We start from the raw sequence: 26,492 nt of genomic DNA, 5'->3' as shown, positions 1-26,492 counted from the left end.
GTTTTGGGATCTTCAGCCGGTTTATTAACTTTCAGCTTCTTGCTAGGCTTGGCTATAGAAGATGGGATTAGTACATCAATTAAGTAAGTGTTAAAGCAAACAAGCTTAGTATTCTCACCTGGGTACGGTTCTGAAAAGGGGGACTTGAGTCCCAGTGGAGTCACCAGATGAAGAATGAGGAGTTCCCTGATAATTTGAGTCAGATGAATTAAGTGGTTGGCATATAAGACCCGCTTTTGGATAAAAAGAGATTGGGTTCTGTGGCACCTCTTTCCGGCGTTTACGAGGATCCGGTGTGTTGGGTAAACTGAAGGAAAGTTCTCCACCTCCACTATTCCGGGTTGTGTGACGAGCTTCATGTTGCTGTTTCTTCAAAATAAAGTTGGGATCCAAGTAAGCTAAAGGGTGAGAAAACCTTACTTTCTAGCTCGCTTGACGAACTTTCTGTCTTGTCAGAGGTTCAGAGTCAGAGGAAAGGATAGTTACCTCTTCAACATCTGCCTGGCTTCCTTCTGCGTCATCGTGAGATTTTTCAGCATCAATAAGGTGTATAAAGAAAGAGCCAAGGGAATCAAGTTCTACCTCCGACTCGTCGTCATTCAAAGCAAATAGTTCTGTGGTGCTTGTTTTCTTCTTGGAAGGCTTTTTGGGAGCCTTATTCTTTGTCCTAGTCTTCTTGGCCGGCTTGTCCTAAAGCTTTTTGCTCCAGAAGGGAGAGTCAGCCTGCAGAAATTCAAGTAATAATGAGAAGGCAGATTGATAAATAATGAGTTAGTAAAAGTGGCTCAAAAAATACTTACAGCCAGCGACTTGTTGAGGGTGCAGAAGGGGTTCAACCCCACCTTGCTGCAAGTTGCTAAGCTCTCGTGGAGCAGAGTCTTAGTCATATCATTAATTTGTTGATCATCCAGATGGATTGGAGAGTAACGTAGTGGATCTTTAACATCGTCGGCATACTCACTCATTAAGCCGGACCGGCGGCTTAAGGGCAAGATTCTCCATGCGACCCAACAATGAACCAGATCAACTCCAGTTAAACCATTGGCCATCAAGGCCCTTATCTTTGAAAATACAGGCATATACTTGGCCTGTTCTTCTGTGCTGATCCGCTCTGGGAGAGGATGTCAGTTGCTAAGCCGGTTTTCACGGTAACTCGACAGAGGATTTTGCCTTCTGGAGAGGTGTCTTTGCAGTAGAACCAAGTCTGGTTCCAGTCCTTAGGATGGCTATGAAGTGCGGCAGCAGGAAACATGGCTTATTTCCGCCTCTGAATTGAGATGCCACCTAGTTCTAAGCTGGGCCCGTCCGTGAACTCGGTCTGGCGGTTTAAGTAATAAAATTCCTTGAACAGTTCTACAGTGGGCTCCTGTTGAAGGTACACTTCGCAAAACACTTGAAAGTTGCAGATGTTTGAAACATAATTGGGCCCGATATCTTGAGGATGAATCTTGAAGAAATGCAGCACATCACGAAAGAATTTTGAGCCGGGAGGGGTAAACCCCCGGAGCATATGGTCAGTAAAGACAATGACTTCGCCTTCTTTGGGGTCAGGAGTGGTTTCTGTGCCTGGGACTCTCCAATGGATCACATTCTTTGCGGCTAAGATGCCCACTTGAACATGCTCATTCAAAGTCTGCTCGGTAACTCGGGAGGCAACCCAGTTGCATGAGGTAACAGTTTTGGTCATTTTGTTGATGAAAACCTAAAAAGGAAAATATTGCCGGATTAAGGTTATGCTATTAAGCCGGCCAGTGATCAAAAAGTAAGTGCATTATGCAAGGCCAACTCATATGAAGAAGAAAGTGCTATAAAGGCCAGCATGGTTAAACCGAAAGACAATGTTGGGTTATACAGGTTGTGAACATATACTGGCAGCTAAAAAGGGGACTAATGCTATATGGCGGGTTATGGTTTATCATATAAGCCGCCCACACGATTGCAGTACGACAGATCTATAAGTGAAAATTTTGCTAAGTGATGGATAAATAGGTTCCACAGATTAGCTTTATAATTTCGGATGTATGAAAGTTCAGAAAAGAAAATAAATTCTAAACCTAAGGTGGCGGCAGCAGAAGAGCTCGTGTACTCAGATGAAGCTCTTGTGCAAGAGAAGGTGTTTTTTGCGATTGAAAAGGGATGCTACAACTGCTACCGCACAATTCACATATTGTGTTGAGATCTAACCATGCGCTCTAAGGAGAGGAATGAAGAACAGCGAGGAACACCGACGAACGACAGAACCCAAAGGCAGATCTGTTATGGGGAAAAAGCAATACTTACTCATGCTGAAGAACAGCGGAGGAGCGCCGTAGTTTTCTGGCCCGTTCAGGCTGAGGCAGCGGCCGGAGTTGAGGACGCTGTTGGAAGATGGCGGCGGCGGAGCTCGGGTCAGCTGAGGCATCGCGAGGAGGAAGATGAAGACGAGGGGGCAGGGTAAAAGTGAAAAAGACCCCCTGTCCCTATTTATAAGGAAGTGAATAGATGGCATGTGCGGGAATCGAGGAGGCCAAAAAATGATTATGTGGCTACAAAGACGCCTCGGTTTTTGGTGGTTCATTAAGATAAGGATCTGTTAAGATATCCTGGGTTTTGTGCGCAGTTAATGTGCTTGATGTCATGGCGAGTTACCGTGGTTCCATGAGGTGACATCATGGCGGGTTACAGTAAACTCATGAGGAATTGGTGATGGAAGATTCTGTAAGTCAAGAAGTGAATATTGATGTGAACAAGTTCAAATAAACCCGGGGCCTAATGTTGGGGATATAACTACTGGGTATGACCCGCCCAGGAGGGGCCGGGTCATGCCACTGATGGCTCATAGGTGAAGAAGCCCGATAAGATCCAAGGAGATATGAAGTTGGCGGTTCATAAACCAAGCCAGTTGAAGGCCGAAGACCCGGGGATGATTTAAGGACCATGGGTGTGAGCTGCCATATGTTTAACTTGATCTGTAAGGCAAGTTTAGTTAGAAGCCGAGCCGGTCACTCTTGTGTGAGCCGGCCGGGACTCTGTAAGCTGCCGGGCATCAACCTGCATATAAAGGGGTGACCCGGCCGCGGGTTAACTCAAGTAAGAATCAATCGAGAACTAGGTCAAGCGTATTCGATCCCTGGTAATCGAAACTCAAGCAATACAACCTAAAGCAGGAGTAGGCTTTTACCTCTTTGAGAGGGGCCGAACCTGGGTAAACTCTCTGTGTCCTTTGTCCCGTTTAACCCCTTCAAGCTAACCTAGTTGCGATGGATCCACACCTAAGTCCTTTTGCTAGGGCATCTACCGTGTTAAGTCCACGACAGAGGGGGTGGTGTTAGCGTGGGCCATAGCTTCGCCGTCTTCATCCATGTCGTCGGCCTCCTCAGAGGCGTAGTCTGATAACCCACAAGTATAGGGTATCGCAACGGTTTTCGAGGGTAGAGTATTCAACCCAAATTTATAGATTCGACACAAAGGGAGCCAAAGAATATTTGAAGGTATTAGCAGCTGAGTTGTCAATTCAACCACACCTGGAGATTAATTATCTGCAGCAAAGTGATCAGTAGCAAATTAATATGATAATTTTGATAGTAGTAACAGTAGCAACGGTAACAGTAACAGTGATAGCAGTATTTTGTAGCAAGTGTAACAGTGATGATAGCAGTAGTAACTTAGCAAGAACAATATAAGGTAAATTCGTAAGCATTGGATCGGTGACTTGTTGGATGATATTCATCATGAGACAGTTATAACCTAGGGCGATATGGCACTAGCTCCAGTTCGTTAATATAATGTAGGCATGTATTCCGTAAATAGTCATACGTGCTTATGGAAAGAACTTGCATGACATCTTTTGTCCTACCCTCCCGTGGCAGCGGGGTCTATATTGGAAACTAAGGGATATTAACGCCTCCTTTTAATAGAGAACCGGAACAAAGCATTAACACATATTGAATACATGAACTCCTCAAACTACAGTCATCACCGGGAGTGGTCCTGACTATTGTCACTCCGGGTTTGCCGGATCATAACACGTAGTAGCTAGGTGACTATAACTTGCAAGATCGGATCTAAAACATGGATATAATGATGGTAACATAAACGGTTCAGATCTGAGTTCATGGCACCCGGGCCCAAAGTGACAAGCATTAAGCATAGCAAAGTCATAGCAACATCAATCTATGAACATAGTGGATACTAGGTATCAAGCCCTAACAAAACTAACTCGATTACATGATGAATCTCATCCAACTCCTCACCGACTAGCGAGCCTACGAAGGAATTACTCACTCCCAGTGCAGAGCATCATGGAATTGGCGATGGAGAGGGGTTGGTGATGATGAAGAACGAAGACCCCCTATCCGGAGCCCCAAACGGACTCCAGATCTGGCTCCCGATGAAGAACATGAGGTGACGGCGGCTCTGTCTCGTGGATCGCGATAATTCTTTCTCCCTAATTTTTTCTGGAAAAAAATGATTTTATAGCGTCGGTTTCAGGGTCTGCGGGGCCACCAGGTGGGGACAACCCACCTGGGCGCGCTAGGAGAGGGGGGCGCGCCCTAGTGGGTTGTGCCCACCCAGGTGCCCCTCTCCGGTAGGTCTTGGCTCCAGAAATTCTTATTTATTATATAAAAATTCCTCGCGAAGTTTCGTTCCATTCCGAGAACTTTTATTTCTGCACAAAAACAACACCATGGTAGTTCTGCTGAAAACAGCGTCAGTCGGGGTTAGCTTCATTCAAATCATGCAAATTAGAGTCCAAAACAAAAGGAAAAGCATTAGGAAAAGTAGATACATTGGAGACGTATCAACTCCCCCAAGCTTAAACCTTTGCTTGTCCTCAAGCAATTCAGTTGATAAACTGAAAGTGAAAAAGAAAAACTTTTACGAACTCTTTTGCTCTTGTTTTCATAAATAAGCTTAAACAACACCCAGGTTTTCAGCCAACATTGTAACCAACCATGCCGACAATAACTCTTAAAAATTATATTAACTCATATCAATGACATAATCAGCTAGCGAGCAATAATAAGATATCTCAAACGGCAACACGTTGTCAAAACAACCATGATATAATATGACAATAATGGTATCTCGCTAGCCCTTTCTGAGACCGCAAAACATAAATGCAGAGCACCTCCAAAGTTCATGCAGCGACTAAACATTGTAATTCATGGTAGAAAAGATCCAGTCATGATGCACCTAACATTAACTACACACAATGCATAAGTCATGACAGCTGTGCTCTCAGGTTCTGGCGATTGTTTTAGAAGGTGATGACGCAACATAAAAATAAATAGATAGTCCCTTCGTAGAGGGAAGCAGTGATTGCAGAGGTGCCAGAGCTGAAGTTTTAAAACAGAGGTAAATGATATTTTGAGACATGCACCCTTCTCATTTACTTCACGACCATCAGTTATCAATATCTTCCATGCTAAGCACGCTAGTAGCGGTTCCCAAGCGATAAAAGTAAAGGTTTACTCCCCCTCCACCAACAATCACACTCCACGGCTTGTCCAAAACAACGGGTGCCATCCAAACCAACAACAGTCCTGGGGGAGTTTTTTTTAATTATTTGCATTTTTGAGTTCGTGATTAGGAATCCCTATTACCGCCCTTTTCTCGTGCGATGGCGAGTGAATAAACACTCGAACTGAGAATAACCCGCTTAGCATGGAAGATATCGACCACCTCCTGTCGTCCCATGAACGATCCGGGCACACAAAAAGGATATTTATTTGAAGTTTTTAGAGGTGGCACATGCAAATTTACTTAGGACGACAGGGTAATACCGCATATAGGTAGGTATGGTGGACTCATGTGGAATAACTTTGGGCTCAAGGTTTTTGATGTACAAGTAGAGTTCCCACTTAGTACAGGCGAAGGCTAGCAAATAGATTGAGAAGCGGCCAGCTAGAGAGCAACAACGGTCATAAACATGCATTATGCATAAGTAACATTGGCCACTAGCATGAGTAGGATATGAACACCATGAACATAAATATCATAGAGGCTATGTTGGTTTTGATTCAACTACATGCATGAACATGTGCCAAGTCAAGCCACTCGAACATTCAGAGGAGGATACCATATCATCATACTACATCACAATCATTTTAACGCTATGTTGATATCCAAGATAAATCATTATCCACTCCCAGCTACTAATGCATGGCATGAGAAACTATAATCTCTAATTGTCATTGCAAACATGTTTAATAATAATGGGCTGAATCATGGATACTAGGTTAGACATATTTACACAAACAGAACGAGTCGAGTTCATACCCGTTTCTCTCTGCCACGACCAGTTCATCGAATATCGTCATTATTGCCTTTACTTGCACGACCGAACGATATGAAAATAATAATAGTGCAAGAGTGCCATGGACTAAGCTGGAATCTGCAAAACATTTTATTCAACAGGAGAAGACAAGGTAAAATGAGCTCTTTATTAGATTAAAATTTATTAATATGAGAGCCACTCAACATTTCCATCGTGGTCTTCTCCTCGGTAAGACTCGAATAAAAAGAAAAGAAATTCAGAGAAACACACTGAAATATTTTTGGAGTTTTTGGTTTTCTTGGACAAGCAAATAAAAAGGGAAAAGCAAAAACGAGGAAAACTATTTACATAGGAAAGCTCCCAACAAGCAAAAGAAGAACAGGGAAATATTTTTGGGTTTTTCTTTTTAGTGATACTACTAAGCATGCATAGAAAGTAAACTACTACAACTAATTTTTTTTGGTTTTTCTAAAGTTTTTCAAACACACAAGAAGAAGGCAAGAAAATAAATCTAAGCATGGATGATACAATCAAAAAGTGTGAACACCGACAAATAGAAATAAGTGGACATGAATGTAATGTCGGTGAGAAACACGTTGTCCCCCAAGCTTAGGCTTTTGGCCTAGCTTGATAGTCGATCAGAAGCCTGGATGGTAATAGGGGTGCTGAGGAGCAGGCATCCACTCATCCCACTGCCGAGGCTCCTCCTCTGCCTCTGTAGCAGCCTGAGCGTTCCGGTAGGCGATGATGTCCGCAGGCATAATCCTATATCCGCCCCTGGCAACAGAATCAAACAAAGCAGGTGCAGGCAAAGGAATAATATCATGAGTTTCAATGCTAAAAACCAGGTTATATGGAATAGGAATGTTAGGATAATCTCGTGCAAGAAAATGATGGTGTTCCATGGCTGCGCGGTCTAGGTAAACCTTGGTCAGAGGGTAATCATGAGGGTGTATCTCAACATTAAAGTGAGCCGCCAAACGAGTAGCAAAAATCCCACCATGTATTTTACCCCGTGATTTATTAATATGGAGGCGACGAGCCATAATAGCTCCCAAGCTATGAGTGTTGTCGCCCTCTAATGCACGACGTAACATCAAGGTCTGGTGAACTAAGTGCACCCACCTTCTCCCTAGCAAGCAAGCATTTTGTAATGAAAAGTGCAAAGTAATGAACAACAGGAAAATGCAAGCCAGCGGCAGTGGTAGCTGACACCCCTCTCTCATCTCCCACTGTCAAAGTGCGATAAAAGGCCTCAAACCCAGCTGGCCTAGGCTCAGCTAAGCTCCCATCAGAAGCGATCATGCATATGTTACAAAATTCAGTGAGTGGTATCTGATGGTTTTCAACATATAAATCAAAGCTCGCTTGAGGAGGATTATTCCTAGGAAAGAAAGTAAAACTCTGAACAAAGATGTTTGTGAGGATTTGATGCTGTTCAAACTCATCTGCGATGAAGTCGGTGAGGCCGGCATTAGCAGCATATTGTGTGAACTCCTGAAGGATTTCAGCCTCTTCCAGGAACGGGGTGTGCGGCCATTCACATGGCCGTACTTCCGCCAACCTCCGATGATGGAGATCACTATCAGATGACTCCCCAATAACACCCTTGGAGTTCTTCTTAGAGCCAAACTTCCTAAAGATATTCATGGTTTTCCTATGAACAAAAACTCTGAAATTTATGGGCCCACAAAATTTTCTCAACAAAACTTCACAAAAATGATACCGACTACTCATAGGGATACATAGAGGCCATAGCAAGCATTCAAACTACTTAGAACTCTAAGAATTTAACATGCAAGCTCATCTACATCAACACCAAGAGTAGCTAATTATTCAAAATATAAACCACTAAAACAACACTAATTGGACAAACGGTGGAGTCACATACCAAGCAACAATCCCCCGAAATAGTTTCGGAAACGGAGCTTCAAGCAAAGAGATTGAAATCTGCGGGTTTGAGAGCAAGAACACGAGAGAGAGAGCAATGGAGATTTTTTTTCTGGAGGTAAGTGATGATGTGGGATGAAGAGATAAGTGAGGGGCCCCACGTGGGGACCACAATCCACTAGGGCGCGCCTGGGGGTCCTGGCACGCCCAGGTGGGTTCTGCCCACATGGTGCACCTCCCTCTGATATTATTTGCACCAGAAATTCAGAAATATCCAGAAAAAATCATATTAAATTTTCAGCATTATGAGAACTTTTATTTTTGGGTCATTTTTTATTGCATGGGAAATTCAGAAAGCAGACAAAACATGGCATTTTATTTATTTAACTAGCAAAAATAGAAAACAAAGAGTAAGGACAGAAGGTAGTGCTTACTAAATTCATCAACTTCATACCACTCAAAAATGATTCATTAATAAGGTTGATCAGGTCTTATTAACAACCACTTTTGATTAGCATGAAACCGAAGAACTTTCGTAAATCACTAAGTTACCTCAATGGGGATATGAATGTCCCCACGAACAAGCATTTCATATTTCTTTTTGACAGTAGGTAGAGGTATTTGAAATCTTCCAATAGTGATTGTCGGAGATTTTTTAATAACATTAATACCATTCGCTTGAAATTGTTTCTTCGGAAAGTTCACCGCATGATCATTACCATTGATATGAAAAGTGACCTTGCTTTTATTGAAATCAATAACAGCCCCTGCAGTATTCAAGAAGGGTCTACCAAGGATAATCGACATGTTGTCCTTGGGCATCTCAAGTATAACAAAGTCAGTCAAAATAGTAACATTAGCAACAACAAAGGGCACATCCTCACAAATACCGATAGGTATGGCAGTTGATTTGTCAGCCATTTGCATAGATATTTCAGTAGGTGTGAGTTTATTCAAGTCAAGTCTTTTATATAAAGAGAAAGGCATAACACTAACACCACCTCCTAAATCACACAAAGCAGTTTTCACATAATTCTTTTTGATAGAGCAAGGTATAGTTGGTATTCCCGGATATCCAGGTTTTTTAGGTACTCCATCTTTGAAAGTATAATTAGCAAGCATAGTGGAGATTTCAGCTTCAGGTATTTTTCTCTTATTAGTGATGATGTCTTTCATATACTTTGCATAAGGAGGCATTTTCAAGATATCAGTCAAGCGGGTACGCAAAAAGAATGGCCTCAGCATTTCAGCAAAGCGTTCAAATTCTTTATCATCTTTCTCTTCAGTTGACTTAGGTGGAAAGGGCATAAGTTTTTGAACCCATGGTTCTCTTTCTTTACCGTGTTTTCTAGCCACAAAGTCTCTTTTGTCATATCTTTTATTCTTAGGTTGTGGGTTATCAAGATCAACAGGTGGTTCTATCTCAACATCATTATCTGGTTCTTTATTATTGTTTGGTTGAGTGTCTTCATGAACCTCATCATTATCTTTTTCATTATCACTAGATGAGTGTTCATTACCAGACTGAGTTTCAGCATCAGAGATAGAAGTTTCATTATCATTATCAGGAGGTTTTTCTATTTCAAGTTCACTAGAAGTATACAAAGTCCTATCATTTTCCTTCTTCTTTTTCTTTTTAGAAGGACTAGGTGCACTAGTGTTATTTCTTTGTGAGTCTTGTTCTATTCTTTTTGGGTGTCCCTCAGGATAAAGTGGTTCCTGAGTCATTTTACCTCCTCTAGTTGCAACTCTAACAACAAAGTCATGTATATTATGATTCATTTCATCATGCAACTCTCTTTGAGATTTAGCAAGTTGTTCTAACTGAGTTTGAACTAGAGAAGCATGCTTTCCAACACCTCTAACATCATTTGAGGTTCTAAATAACAAGTCACTCAAGCGAGCAATCATATCAGAATTATATTTCAATTATTTCATATCATTTGCATTGAAGTGATCTTGTTTTCTAATGTAGTTTTCAAACTCATAAAGGCATTGGCTAGGATGCATATTCTGAGGATTATCATTATCATTGAACTTCATTAAGAATTTATCTCTACCACCTTAGGCAGTGGTGGTGTGTTAAGCCCATGTATTTCTTCAATAGGAGGTAAATTTTTAACATCCTCAGCTTTAATACCTTTTTCCTTCATAGATTTCTTTGCCTCTTGCATATCTTCAGGACTGAGATATAATATACCCCTCTTCTTCGGAGTGGGTTTAGCCGGTGGTTCAGGAAGAGTCCAATCATCATAATTTTTCAATACGTTATTCAATAACTCTTCAGCTTGCCCAACAGTTCGTTCCCTGAAAACACAACCAGCACAACTATCTAGGAGGTCCCTAGAAGCATCGGTTAGTCCATTATAGAAGATATCAAGTATTTCTTTTTTCTTAAGAGGATGATCGGGCAAAGCATTAAGTAACTAGCAAAGCCTCCCCCCCAGCTTGTGGGAGGCTCTCTTCTTTAGTTAGCACAAAGTTAAATATTTCTTGTAAGGCAGCTTGTTTCTTATGAGCAGGAAAATATTTTTCAGAGAAGTAATAAATCATATCCTGGGGACTACGCACACAACCAGGAGTAAGAGTATTGTACCAAGCTTTAGCATCACCCTTTAATGAGAAAGGAAATAATTTGAGAATAAAGTAATAGCAACTCTTCTCATCATGAGTAAAAAGGGTGGCTATGTCATTCAACTTAGTAAGATGTGCCACAACAGTTTCAGTTTCATTACCATGGAAAGGATTAGATTCAACCAAAGTAGTTAACTCTGGGTCGAAAGAGAATTCATAATCCTTATCATCAATAAAGATCGGTGAAGTAGCAAACTTAGGATCATATTTCATTCTAGCATTTAGAGATATTTCTTTATACTTGCATAATAATTTCTCTAGATCATCTCTATCCTTACAAGCAAGAATATCTCTACTTGTTTCCTCATTCATAACATAACCTTCCGGTACCTTAGGCAATTCATATCTAGGAAGGCTAGTTCTAGCAGGTGTTTCAGGAGTTTCAGTTTCAAGCTCATCATCAGATTCAACAACATCATGTTGTATTACTCTAGCAAATTGTTCATCGAGAAATTCATCAAGTGGCACATCATCATTATCAAGCAAGGTACTAGCATCATCATAAGCATTATCCATAGCAGAAGTAGCATCATCAATAACTTGCGACATATTAGAATTGATAGCAAGTGGTGGTGTTGCAAGTTTACTCATAACAAAAGGTGAATCTAAAGCAGAACTGGATGGCAGTTCCTTACCTCCCCTCGTCTTAGAGGGATAAATCTTAGTCTTAGGATCCTTCCGATTCTTCATAGTGATAATTTGATTATAATAATCCCAAGTGACTCAACAAATATAGTTATGGTCCCCGGCAATGGTGCCAGAAAAAGGTCTTGATAACCCACAAGTATAGGGGGTCGCAACAGTTTTCGAGGGTAGAGTATTCAACTCAAATTTATAGATTCGACACAAGGGGAGCCAAAGAATATTTGAAGGTATTAGCAGCTGAGTTGCCAATTCAACCACACCTGGAGATTAATTATCTGCAGCAAAGTGATCAGTAGCAAAGTAATATGATAGTTTTGATAGTAGTAACATCAGCAACTATAACAGTAACAGTGATAACAGTATTCTGTAGCAAGTGTAACAGTTATGATAGCAGTAGTAACTTAGCAAGAACAATATAAGGTAAATTAGTAGGCATTGGATCGGTGACTTGTTGGATGATATTCATCATGAGACAGTTATAACCTAGGGCGATACGACACTAGCTCCAGTTCGTCAATATATTGTAGGCATGTATTCCGTAAATAGTCATACGTGCTTATGGAAAGAACTTGCATGACATCTTTTGTCCAACCCTCCCGTGGCAGCGGGGTCCATATTGGAAACTAAGGGATATTAACGCCTCCATTTAATAGAGAACCGGAACAAAGCATTAACACATAGTGAATACATGAACTCCTCAAACTACGGTCATCACCAGGAGTGGTGCCGACTATTGTCACTCCGGGGTTGCCGGATCATAACACGTAGTAGGTGACTATAACTTGCAAGATCGGATCTAAAACATGGATATAATGATGATAACACATGGCACTCGGGCCCAAAGTGACAAGCATTAAGCATAGCAAAGTCATAGCAACATCAATCTAAGAACATAGTGGATACTAGGGATCAAGCCCTAACAAAACTAACTCGATTACGTGATGAATCTCATCCAACTCCTCACCGACCAGCGAGCCTGCGAAGGAATTACTCACTCCCGGTGGGGAGCATCATGGAATTGGCGATGGAGAGGGGTTGGTGATGATGAAGAACGAAGATCCCGTTCTCCGGAGCCCAAAACGGACTCCAGATCTAGCCTCTCGATGAAGAACAGGAGGTGACGGCAGCTCTGACTCGTGGATCGCGATAAATCTTTCTCCCTGATTTTTTCTGGAAAAATAGGATTTTATAGCATCGGTTTCAGGGTCTGCGGGGCCACCAGGTGGGGAAAACCCACCTAAGTGCGCCAGGAGAGGGGGGCGCGCCCTGGTGGGTTGTGCCCACCCAGGTGCCCCTCTCCGGTAGGTCTTGGCACCCTAAATTCTTATTTATTATATAAAAATTCCTCGCGAAGTTTCGTTCCATTCTGAGAACTTTTATTTCTGCACAAAAACAACACCAGGGTAGTTCTGCTGAAAATAGCGTTAGTCCGGGGTTAGTTTCATTCAAATCAAGCAAATTAGAGTCCAAAACAAGAGGAAAAGCGTTAGGAAAAGTAGACACGTTGGAGACGTATCATAGTCTAACATGTCGGTTAGGTCCTCGACAGTGGCTGCTAAGTGGGTGGTGGGTGGGACGTAAAATTCCCTATGGCCCACCTCGAGGCCCCGCTAAGCGCAAGCCGAGGCTGGGCCATCCAGGATAGTCATCATCTGGATCCGATCAAGCGCCTCGTTTAACAGGGCGAGACTAGCCGTACTGGCGTATGAGATTACTTCAGAGTCGACCTCCAGTGTGATGGTGAGGCGAGAGGTGGGCCCGGCCAGGGATGACTCCTGGTCTTCAGGTGCCGAACTTGCGTCAAGGATTAAAGCCAAATCTGCGCTAAGGAGGGTGAGTTCGGTCGAGGGTGAGTTCGCCCGAGGGTGATTCCTGGTCTTCGGACATGGTGGTCGCGTCCAGGCTTAAAGACGGTGGTGAGGTAAGAGCCGGCCCAAAGGTCGGATCGGGAAGAGGCCCCAAAGTTGATGCTTCAGGATCCGTGGGCGTCTCCGTTGAGGCAGAGAAGCCAGTGAAGATCAGACCGCCCCGAGTGTCAGCGACGTACTCTAGGTTGCCGAACCTAATCTGGTGCTCAAGGGTGAAGCTGTCGACCTTTTCAAGATGACCAACCGAGTTGGCATGCAGAACGATGCTGCCGAACACGAAAAGCTGACCGGGGACGAAGATGTCTCCGGTGTTGATGCCATCTCTGATGATTAGGCAAGCCATCGATCCTTCGGCGATCCAACAACAGAACTCTCACTGAAAGCACCAATGTTGGTGTCAAAACCGGCGGATCTTGGGTAGGGGGTCCCGAGATGTGGATCTTGGATCAATGGGGAACAAGGGATGAAGGACACAATGTTTACCCAGGTTTGGGCCCTCTCTAAGAGGTAAAACTCTACGTCCTGCTCGATTATATTGAAGTGTATAGGATGGTTACATAGTCGATCTACCATGAGATCAGATGAACTAAACCCTAGGCTAGTAGGATGATGGTTGTTGTTCTAGCCTCTACGGACTAAACCCCCTGGTTTATGTAGACACCAGGGGTACTAGGGTTACACATGGTTGGTTACAAGGAAGGGAATAAACATGCCGATTCTTCTCCTCCTGACTTGGAGGACACACCAAGGCACAAAAGGCTTCCTGTCCGGATACGGAGTCTCCTAATAGTTCGGTCTTCTAGAGTTCACAATGCGGCCTTCCTATCCGACCCATGATAATTAGGCCGGCAACTGGGGGACCCCCAATCTAGGACTCCCTCAGTCATGCTTCTCAGATATTGAACAAAATCACAATGAGTATGAGAATGCGCACATCAGAAGAGTATCACGGAACAGTGCAATGACTAACAAACATGGCATCAAGGCATTGAGTTCCATTCTAGATGGAATGAAGCCCACACGCACCGCACCTACAGATTCGTGTTCAGAATACGATCCTAACGACTATTCTGAGCTAAAGGAGTCAAAGGAAGATGGCCTATCCTGTTCACCCTACAAGGTGGATGTTCTAATTTGGCAAGGTTTTATTGGTTGCACGTAACTTGCGTAAGCTGTATTGCATTTCCTCTTCTTCTTTGCACTGCCATCTTCTTAGTTTACTCATGATATATGCGAAGATGCCATGCCCACCCATTATCAATATGCATTCCCTTTGTCATCATACCATGTTTTTCCATTCAAATGTTATTCTTGTGTATCGGGCATCCAAAAGGAAGAGGGTGGTTGCATAACCTGAAGGAGTAGTAGCAAAGTCCTTGAAAAGGTGGTGGTACCAGAGAAATCAGACAACACCCCACTTATATTGGTGATAGAACCAGCGCCACAAAACCTAGGATATCACAATTATGCTGCTCGCTGCTTTGCTCTTGTTAGTACTTGTTGTCTTGTATCGCTGTACTTACATTCATACCTAGTTTGATTATGTGACATCACTATGCATGATACCCTGCATATCTACTGTTCGCTCCTAATTATCAGATCTATATTAATACTTACATTAATGTAGAATAAACTCAATGCTTATGAAGAATTTTAGCTCTACATTGTTCTTGTAAGTATCTGTTGTCCTTTATCATTGTACTTATATTGTCAGCTAGTTGTTCATGTACAATCACTTTGCATCTTATTTTCCCTTGGCATCCATTTTCACACATCAGATCTATGTTTACTCTTACCAAAATGTTGAATAAAAGCAATGCTACTGAAGATGTTTAACTCTGCATTACTCTTGTCAGTACCTTTTGGCTGTATGTTGTACCTACATTTATAGCTAGTTGATTATGTAGCATCACTCTGCATCTTAGCTTAAATAATCTCAATTTGTTCCTATATTATCACATATATATTTGCTCTTAACAAAATGTAGAACAAAGGCATTGCTTATGAAGAAGACTATGTGGTAAACTTCTTGAATTGCCCCCCCATCAACATGGAAAATGGCTTTATAGAGTCGGTCTTCATTACTAACATAAGTTTGTCCTTCTCGAGCCTTCAAACTTTGTTGTGTATATTTGGATAGCAATGACTGCAACTGCTGTTTATTTTTCTCGTTTGCATCAAATTGCATGTTTTAAGTTTATTATGAAGTTCATAAACATAAGTTTCTCCTTCTCAATTTTATTTTTTAGTTGTGCAACCTAGTTCCTTATTCATACCATGTAAATTAAACTAAACATAGAGAGTGATCTTCTTTAGCACTGCATGTATGCTTGTGTTGTTGATATGTAATCCAGTGGTGTGGTCAAACTACCAACTCTAGGACAATGTCATATACTGCTATGTCTTAACTATGAACAATGCATATTATGTTCATGTTCTTTAAATCATGTCTCTTTATTTACCAATCTGAAATGGTATAAATTGACAGTACACTCACCATCGATGCTTATAAATTCTTTAGCACTGCATGTATGCTTGTGTTCTTGATCTGTAATCCAATGGTGTGGTGAAGCTGACCACTCTTGCACAATGCCATTTCCTGCCATGTCTTAACTGTGAATAATTTTAATTCTATTTTAAACAAGGTCTCTTTATTTGCCACTAAGAAATCGGATGAATCAACAACACTGATGCTTATACATGCACTGTCTGCTTTTTTCTCTTTCAGGGTGATATCACTGACGCCAAGAAGAACTGCCACAATGATAGTGAGACGAACCCATTGCTTGTCCCTATAACATATATTGCAGGGAAGAAGGCAACCCATCTTGGGGATAGCTATACAATGCCAAAGTCATGTCTTGATGTAGCAGTGACACAAGCTCGATAAAGTCGTCGCCCGAATCTATTCGACGTCTTCAGTCTTAGATTCAAGCAGAACGACATGCTTAAGCTCAAATCCTACTGGAACTCCCATCTCTATAGAAGAATTAACCAGAAGTACATGTCGTATATTGATGCTATGCTGCTAGAGTTGGATATAAGCGTCAAACAAGTGCAGTCTCATCAGCTTGCTCAGCTGCTTGCGCTGCAGCTCCCAGGCAGGGCTAAGCTTTCTTGAACTGTGTTGAAGTGTGGTCGATTCTATATATTATTTTAGGCGGCGTGTTTATTTGCACTTGTGGCGACCTTTAATGCCCAGTGTATGTAATCCGTTGTCTGGTTGCACTTTATTATCGCTGGCGGCCAACTTTTATGCCCAGTGCATGTAATATGAAGTAATTTCTTTGTTGTATAGTCTAGGTTTATTATTCGTCATGATATTGTAATTTATTTTCTGTATATGCTGTCGTCACTCCCTGAATAAGCCGTAAGCTTTGACGGAGCACAATGGGCCTGAACGTTCGGCTTATCTAAAACAAATTACGGTACTACAACTGGCCAGCCCGCCAATCGCTCTAAATGGGCAAAACATGGGCCTACAATCTTGTCCGGCCAATAGGAGGCCTAGAATTAAACTCACCAACTATTAGTTTTGGGCCTTACCAGGCCGAGTAAACAAGTTGCCTAAGTTGGGCCAAAAAATAAAATGGGCTTTTAACAGTTTGAAAAGTAGATTGGACCTGAACAGTGTCGTCGCCCATGATTGGCCCAACCACAAGACGGGCCGTTAACATTCCAAAATATGTGTTGGGCCACAGTTGGCCCAATAACATGATGGGTCGTGTCGTGGAATTGTCACGGCAGATGTCCTTAGTGTCAGGACTTAGTCGTGAGGCCGACGCATCTTGCGGTAGCTTGAGAGGGGTTGGGCGGAATTGAGAGACACAACACAAGACAGGGATTTAGACAGCTTCGGGCCCCGGGAAACATCATCCGGTAATAACCCTACATGCTGTTTGAGGCTAGGTCTCATTATGATCATGAGTGAATCGCCGGCTCGGCCGGCTCTTTGTGTCTAGCCCTAAAGATTGTTTCTTGTCCGTCCCTCTTGGGGAGCCCTGCCCCTCCTTATATAAGTTAGAGGGGCGGGTTACATGTGGAGTCCTAGTAGGACTAGGACTAGTCTATCCTTTCTTACAAGTTGAATACAAGTCCGGGTCTTACTTCCTCGTAAAGGAAACATTCGTCATCCCTTTCTTATTAAGCTGGCCCATCATAGACGTGAGCCGACCTTCTGGGCCTTGGGCCTTGTCTTCTATCTGACCCGCCATCGGGGCCATCCATGAGTCGTCAGGCTCGTGAGTCGTCAGTCCCCCGATGGGTCATCGGTGAAGCGCCAAGTCCGGTCGGGTCATACCGCGGGGTATATCCCCGACATTAGCCCCCAGTTTAATTTTGGATTTATCCATATTAAACTGATCCTGTAAAACAAACACAAAATTTGACAGGTTGCGCTCCGGGTTACATATTCTTGTAAGCCGGAACTAGATCATCCTTAAGTCCTTGACATTTTCTCCTGGAATATCCGGGTCAATAGGCCAGCTTCATAATCCATTTGCTGACATTGGCTCTTATAAAGAAATATTATACGAAATAATCCATTTGAGTCAGTTTCCAAAACTCCGGCTTAATAAACATCTTAGACTCAAGATTCATCTAGTGATTTGCCAGTTTAAAGATGTAGAGACTGGCTAGTTATAATTGCCAAAATTACCGGCTTGTAAATATTGATAACACCGGGTCATAACTGTTGCCGACGCCGGGTCATTATTATTGGTGAAACCGGGTCATGATTGTTGCAAACACCGGGTCAATCTGGTCTGCTCCAAACTGAGAATTTGAAGATTTTTTCTCCCTTATATGCATATCACCTGTAGCCCCCAAGTCTTAAGAGGAGAACATAGTGATAACTTAAGACTTGCTTCAATATAAGTGTTGCAACCTTGAAGAAAACCGGGTTATTCATCTCAATCATTAGTCATAAACTGAATATTCCACATATGTAGCCCCCAAGTGCCGGGTTGTCATGCTTGCAGCAACCTGGGACTTGTAATTGCCTTATGCTCATAAAAACTTCAATCAGTGTAGCCCCCGAGGGCCGGGTCATTATATAATAATGAGCAGGGACTTTGTAAATATGATCATGTAAACTTTGAACAACAACGTGTAGCCCCCAAGGGCCGGCTCAGTAAGATATTATTGAGCTGGGACTTTGTATATGATTCATTGATAATAACATCATATGATGTAATCTCCGCCATGGGGCTTGAACCCACGTCCACAAGGTTAAGAGCTTTGTACTCTACCAACTGAGTAGTGGATCTTTCAATATAATGGATTAAAAGCTTGTGTACCTTGAATTTTTGACAGGAGCAATTGGTAGCCCCCAAGGGCCGGCTCATTTAGAATGTGATGAGTCGGGTCTTCAATAAGTTGAGCAAAAATGACTTTGCATTAGCCCCCAAGTGCCATGATGCATGCTGGCGGTGACATGGGACTTGCATATTTGATGTGATCTCAATTTAAATAATGTAGCCCCCAAGTGCCGGGTCGTAAGCCTGCAGCGACTTGGGGCTATTCCTTCCATTGTAGAATAAATCATATCTATTGATAAAATAATAGCCATTGCGCCAAAGCGACTTTGAATACCTCATCTATTGATAAGTAAATTAGGAGTTTAAATACCCGGCGGCTCTTGGCCGATGGCGATTTAATACGCCTCCATTGTAAGCCGGAATTTTTAGAACCCGACGGCTTATAGCCTTGGAGAAAATCCAGAACGGATAATCATTTTGAAGCATCAATTTTAATGATGAGCTTGAACTTAAGCATTTGTATAAGTCACAGTTCTGCAAGTCCTGCACAGAGTTTAAACAACATACGCCCCGGCGACTTAATATCAAAAGCCAGGGCGGGTAACCACCCAAATGTAATCTTATCCTGCACACAAGTATATTGCAAGATCCCTTGGCGGTTTACCGCAAGGCGGGTCATAATATCTCACATATAACCACCGTGATATTGAACTTGTACTGTCGGTTTACATGACCTGTGCAGTAAGGGCGATAACCCAATCCTTAGAAGCCAATGCTTCCACATAGATGATGATTGTCATAAGCTGGCGATTTATCATCAAAAATCAAGCCGGGTTAAATAGAAACCACTCATATACACTTCAGATATGATCAAAAGAACTTCAAATAAAATCCAAAAAATCGTTTGCAAAAAGAGACTTCAAAATTTTTGAGGCTTCTGATTCGAATACGATCAGAAAACCGTCCCAAAGGGGTTAAGCTAAGATTCAAATACGATCATATGGCCCCCCAGTGGCTTTGGCGTTGCCGATCAAGAGGGTACCGACAGCTATGTTCTCTTTGGTTCGAATACGACCTATGTTTGAACAGGAAGCCCCCAAATGACCTTGAGAGTTGTTTAACGATGCTGATTCGAATACGATCCACGTCGGTTCTCAAAAGGGGTTGAGCTATGATTCGAATATGATCAAGAAGCCCCCTAGTGAGCTCGGCAGTGTGCCGATCAAGAGGGTACCGACAGCTATGTTCTCTTTGGTTCGAATATGACCTATGTTTGAACAGGAAGCCCCCTAGTGATCATGAGAGTATTTAACGACGCTGATTCGAATACGATCAGGGTCACACAAAAAGGGTTAAGCTAAATTCGAATACGATCAGCTCCCAATGGTTATTAAAGCAGGGTACCTATGTTTGGGTTGTGCTTTGTAACAGACTCTTTTGGTCCCTTTAATTTTCCTGAGAACTCGAACTTTTGCGAGAGATAAATTCTTTTTGAACCGGAAAAACCGGATATTGAGAGTTTCAAAGCTTTGTGATAGACAAATTTACCTTGAACCGGATTTTGAACCGGATATTAAGAGCTTTAGTGCTTTTGTGGGAGATGTCAATTCTCTTGAGCCGGATCTAAACCGGAATCCTTCTTTTTAAGCCGGAAATTTTCTGACGGCCTTTAACCTTTTCACCAATATGGCGGTAGCCTCCGGGACCGAATTATTTCTCCCTCCAATGACCCGGAGTTCTTGAATGCATTCAAACCGACCAATGCTGCCGAGTCATATCATTGTAGCCCCCGAGTCTCAAGACGGCTCGAGGACTTGGCTTTGAGATTCTCCATACTGACCATAGCATAAGGTGTATATCATTGGTGTTGATAGCGCAATGTGAATCCACGGAAAGTTGAGGTGACTGCGGCGGGTTATAAATGATCCCGTATGAGCCGTGTCAGCAACTCGGCCAATGGTTCCTTCCAAATGGATGTTCTGAAGTTATCCAAACTGTAGTGGCGGCGACTTGTGCGCATGCCCATTGAACCGTCCAGTGCCGATGGCGGCTGATAACACATGATAATTTTCCTTCAAGTTGTTGGAAGAAAACCGGGCTTCCCAAGCAGTGACTTGCTCATATTCAATAATCCGCTCAGGCAGACAGGTGCGGCCCTGGTGTGTCGATGTAGACCAGGCCGCGAGAGACGGATGGTAAAAAACGACCGCAGCATCAGAGGCAGCTCGGACAGATGATTCGGCCGAGGCATTGTGAGCCGGCGCGAGCGAGTTAATCGCAGGCACGGTCCCAACAAGCTGATGTAAACCGGGTCGTAAAGACGGCGTCTTGCACGCATCCATTCACCGTGTAACATGGCATGGACGAACACCGGGCAGGATGTTGACAGCGCATGCTCCGTACCCATGGTACGAGCCACTTTTGTCGTGACTAACTATCCTGCATAAAAGGTATTGCAGGCGAGAGTAATTGTTCTCGAAATCATAAAAATGTATCAAAAAAATTGACTGGATGGATTTAACCTGGTATGTTTAGCCGGAAATTATCCGCCGTGATGTTAATGATCCGGTCGCGACATATAAGCCAGCGCAGACGCGTGAACCGGCCGCGAGAGCGGACGGGCGAGTCGTCCATGGCGTTGTAAATTGGTGCGGTCGCAAGAGAGAGCCGGCCGCGGCGTTGTAAGCCAGTGCGGACGAGAGAGTCGGCCATGAGCATGGACAATAAGTCAATCGCGTGTGTTGATGTAGCGGGGTGGCAATTTTGCGTAGAACAAGCGCTAGTGCAAAAAATAATATTTTTCACGCCCCTTTCGCGACACCTTTTTGTAAAGAATACTGGTCCTGCGAAAAAATATCATAGACCAAGTAATTGTTTTTTGATAAAAATAATATGTGTTAAGAAAAATAAACTTGAATGGATATCACCTGATTTTTTCGGATAACGGATGACCCGTTAACACGGCAGAGGCGTCTCAACGCAATTTGGCGGCTTAAGATGGCCTACGACTAGTGAAACGGCAGGTTCGCGTTGGAACGGCCATCGACCGTAGTTGTTGCGGTGCATCAACAGAGGCCGTGTCCCCGTTCGTTTCCGGGTCACGGTCAGTTTGGTTGACTCCCGTCCGAACCCTTGTCGTGGTCTCCTTCCCTTCTCAGATTGATGATAATTTGGCAGCAGTGTAGATGTATTGTCCACGTACATCAGCTTTGGCAATAGTGAACCAGTCTTGCCCTTCACGTGAGGCAATAATTGGCCAGGGAACTCGTGCCTTTGTAGGTTTGCCTCTCCTTGCAGCAAAACGGGTATTTAAAAAGTGCACAACTCGGTCTTTACGCCAGAGAGTAGTACTCCATCTAGTCCGATTGGATAATTGTGCCTTCAACTAGAAAAATCCCAACACAAAACGCCTTGGTTTTGTCTACCGCCGCCGCAGTGAATTTCCTCTGGACTTGTGCGTATACACAGCCATACGTAGTTGAATGAGCCTAGCAGATGATCAGGCGTGCATGTTTATACAAACACCAAGAGGTGATAAATAATGTACGCCACAAAGCGGCACCACAGCGCACAGCGGAGGCTGATTTTCTTCGGCGGCTTATGGTGACGCACGGATGCAACCTTAATTGTTCTTGAACCCTAAATCTCATAGATCTTGAATCTGGGCTAGTGATGTAAATCCCTCCAAACTGGTTCATCCGAAGGATTACAAGCTTCTCGATCCCTGGGAGAGATCCCTTCAAGAACTCAAACCATTGTGCGCAGGCCCCACGGTGGGCGCCAACTGTCGTGGAATTGTCACGACAGATGTCCTTAGTGTCAGGACTTAGTCGCGAGGCCGACGCATCTTGCGGTAGCTTGAGAGGGGTTGGGCGGAATCGAGAGACACAACACAAGACAGGGATTTAGACAGCTTCGGGCCCCGGGAAACATCATCCGGTAATAACCCTACATGCTGTTTGAGGCTAGGTCTCATTATGATCATGAGTGAATCGCCGGCTCGGCCGGCTCTTTGTGTCTAGCCCTAAAGATTGTTTCTTGTCCGTCCCTCTTGGGGAGCCCTGCCCCTCCTTATATAAGTTAGAGGGGCGGGTTACATGTGGAGTCCTAGTAGGACTAGGACTAGTCTATCTTTTCTTACAAGTTGAATACAAGTCCGGGTCTTACTTCCTCGTAAAGGAAACATTCGTCATCCCTTTCTTATTAAGCTGGCCCATCATAAACGTGAGCCGACCTTCTGGGCCTTGGGCCTTGTCTTCTATCTGACCCGCCATCGGGGCCATCCATGAGTCGTCAGGCTCATGAGTCGTCAGTCCCCCGGCGGGTCATCGGTGAAGCGCCAAGTCCGGCCGGGTCATACCGCGGGGTATATCCCCGATAGGTCGTAAGCAGGCCGGATGCAAAGCGGGCCATCATTAGGCCCATTTTTATCACGGGCCTTTAACGGGCCAATAGTCTGTAGCGACCCGACCTCAGACGGTCAAGTCTCTGTGCTTAAGTGTCATCCCTGGATCGGTATGCTAACACATACAGTACTCGAGAATTTATAACAGAGGTAAATCACATGTATAAAGTAACGTAAATACTATTACCTCAATCCATATAGCGGAAGTAACAAAGGTTGTGGATTCCCATCAACACCAACGACAAAGTTGAGTGTAGAAATCGTAACCCTAACGTATCACTTACTCGACGTAAGAATCCTGCAACATGAGACGTTGCAGCCACAAAGGGTCAGTACATTGAATGTACTGGCAAATTCACACCATAGGATAATGATGAATAATAGCAATCACTACATGCATATATGGCTGGTGGAAAGCTCTAAGTTTAGTTTTTGCATAAAGCCAATTTTTCCCTACCGCAAAGGAATATATTTTATTTAACTACAAAGTTTGTTGAAAATATTGAGAAGGTTCCTCCAACTCAATCCTAAAGTAATAATTATAACCCAACAAATTAATTAAGTAAAGTGATGAGATCAACATGATAATCCAAATACCAAAGACTCAAGATGTCCATAACCGGGGACACGGCTAATCATGATTATTTTGTACACTCTGCAGAGGTTTGCGCACTTTTTCCCACAAGACTCGATCTCCTCCGTTGGATTTCTCGCACTACATGGTGTTTGAGAAACGGATGACCGAGACACAGTCTTTCAGAAGCATTAACTCTAACCCGGGGTAGACAGTACCAACCTACATCCCCTACATCTGCTAGCCTACCACTGGAAGAGGTCATGCAATATACTCAACTATGCTAGAGCCCATAATAGCTTGTGGCTGCACACGGAAGTTTCTAGCATGAATAATCTTATGATCCCTTTGAGCCTGGGTGGCGAACCATAGGATGATCAAACGGGTCCTCCGGGATCCCCTTGGGCAAGCACTGGGTTCTTCAGGTGCCCGGGCAAACCACTGGGTACTCCAGGGTGCCCCAACCAATCCACCCAGATGTGTATTAAAGTAGCCACCTTAAGTTAACCATTAATTTACAATCTCACATCTGTCATGGATACACTCAAACCCAATCCACGTCTACGAGCATAGCATGGCAACATAAGCATAACGTAGAAGTAACTCCCAAGGTTTGAATAAAAGGGTAATAGGTTCCTACCTCATCATCTACTTCCCAATACCCACATGTTATCAATTCCTAACCATGCAATGTTTGAGGGTTAAACTAATGCATAAAAACTTGGTATGAAAAGTATGATCAAAGTGTGAACTTGCCTGTACTGTTGATGAAGATGATTCGCACTCTTAACTCCTGATAGTTCTACCCATCACACTCCGGTCAATCTATCGTAAGCAAGCAGTAGTAACCACACATAAGCAATCACACAAAAGATCGGAAAGAATGAATAAGACAATTCGAAAAACATCAAAACCAAGCAAATAACTCTTGCAACATCAAACAATTTCTAACAGTACCAAAATTAAGTGAATTTGGCCTTATCAGAAAGTTTAGGTCAAGAGCTTCGATTTGCAAAAAAAATCAATTAAATCGGAGTTATAAAACTCAAGTTATGATCAAAAGAAGTTTGAATATGAATCTAAACAAATTTCGAAATTTGAAAATTTCAAAAAGTTGATGTGAGAGGTTCACTGGATAGGTGAAAACAAGACAAAACTATAGGCGCTGGTTTCATCTAATTTGGATGAACGAGTAAAAAGTTATGCTATTTGAAAAATCAGGGCCAAGCTGTTTTACGGAAGAAAAATAGGTACGGCTAAAAGAGACTAATTGATAATCTAATTATTCTACCGTACTAGTCTAAAAATAATAAACTACGAAAGTATAAAAAGAAAACAAAAATGAAGAAGGATACCTTTATAAGGTAGAGAAAAGATGACTTTAGAGAGAGAAGATAATTTTCAGAAGTCCCGCCAGAGAAAAGAAATAATTTTTTTCTTTAATGAATCTACTCAAACCAAAGTATTGATTTAACCCGAATCGGATGATTTTTGAAGGCTCTATGGATCTATATTTATAGGTGGAAAAGAGGCATGGAGGTCAAAGGCTAGACAATGTGGGACTAAACATTGACGAAAAATAAACGAAACAGAGAAGAAAAAGGCTAAACGTCTCGCACGGGCCTAAAGGCCTCGGCCGGCCGCGCGCTGTAGTTAAAAAAAAACAAAATTCGGCCTAAGTAAAAAGAATGAAAAGGCTGGCTGGGCCTGGCCCATGTAGGAGACAAAACAAAATGATGGGGTGCCCGATGCCACTATGCTTTGCACGTTGGCGACAGTTAGTTCCAGGCGAACGCGCTGTTTTTTTATGAAAACATAAAAGGAAAACTGAATAACGAGAATAAAGTAAAACTTTATATAGGCATATTATATATCAAAATTTTCAAAAAAAGATTTTCTATAACATGAACATTTTTCTAACATCAAATAAAATCCACAAAAATTTAAATAAAGCAAAGAGTGCTACTGTTGCAATAAAACCCAATAAAAATCATTTTAAAAATACCAAACTTAATTCAAATCTACTTCTCTCCAATTTTATATTGTAGGGAATCATGTTACCCTATTTTCGATATATTGTATTTTTGGAGAAAAATAATTTGAATAAAAACCAAATAACCCCAAATTGAAAATAATTCCAGTGGGACTTTAAATTTAATTATTTTAAACTTCCAACTCATATTTCATATGTTTTGAAGAAGTCATTTTATCTTCTCTCATGAAAATCATTGAGTCGCTCAAAGTTTTCTGAATTTGAAAATAGTTCCAAATGAAATTCAAATATTTTCAAATACCCTTTTCATTTAATTAAATGGAAGAAGTCATGTCATCTTCTCTCTAGGGTTTTGTATTTGAAAAGAATTTGAATTCACGGAGATCATAAATGCAAAATGAAAGTTTGGGAAAGTCCTTTTATTCCCTCTCATTTAACTTTCAAAAAGTTTCGAATTTCACACAAGCAACCACACCACAATCAAACAAATCTATTTATTTAATATAACATTCTAAAATTTAGAATTTTGGGATGTTACAAACCTACCACCCTTAAAATGAATCTCGTCCTCGAGATTCGGAGAGGCTAGAAAGAAATAGGTTAGGTTCGGGGGTCTTCTCAAAATCCATCGATCTTCACAGGGGGTCTGGGGTGCTACCACCCTTAGAAGAGTTGTTACGGTTCCATCAAAACTCATATAATCCATCCTTATCCTTGACAAGGCCGGTCTTCTTAGATCTTCAGTATAGTTCCTTCTCTGTCTCTTCCGGTAGTGGCATAACCCTTTCCTCATTTCTTCTGTCCTTTCCTCTTGGTAAGGTTATTTTGTGACTGGGTCTTCTTAGCTGACGGGTCTAGCGCCAATACTAAGCAACTATTGATATCTCATGGTGGTAAACAATTTATGGTTTCTCCTGCAGGAAATGGGTCTGGGCTTCATTCTCACCGTATGACCTACGATTGGCA

Source organism: Triticum aestivum, chromosome 1D, assembly GCF_018294505.1.
Source record: "Triticum aestivum cultivar Chinese Spring chromosome 1D, IWGSC CS RefSeq v2.1, whole genome shotgun sequence".
Taxonomy (NCBI): domain Eukaryota; kingdom Viridiplantae; phylum Streptophyta; class Magnoliopsida; order Poales; family Poaceae; genus Triticum; species Triticum aestivum.
The sequence above is the reverse complement of the archived record's forward strand: the minus strand, read 5'-3'. Positions refer to the sequence as shown.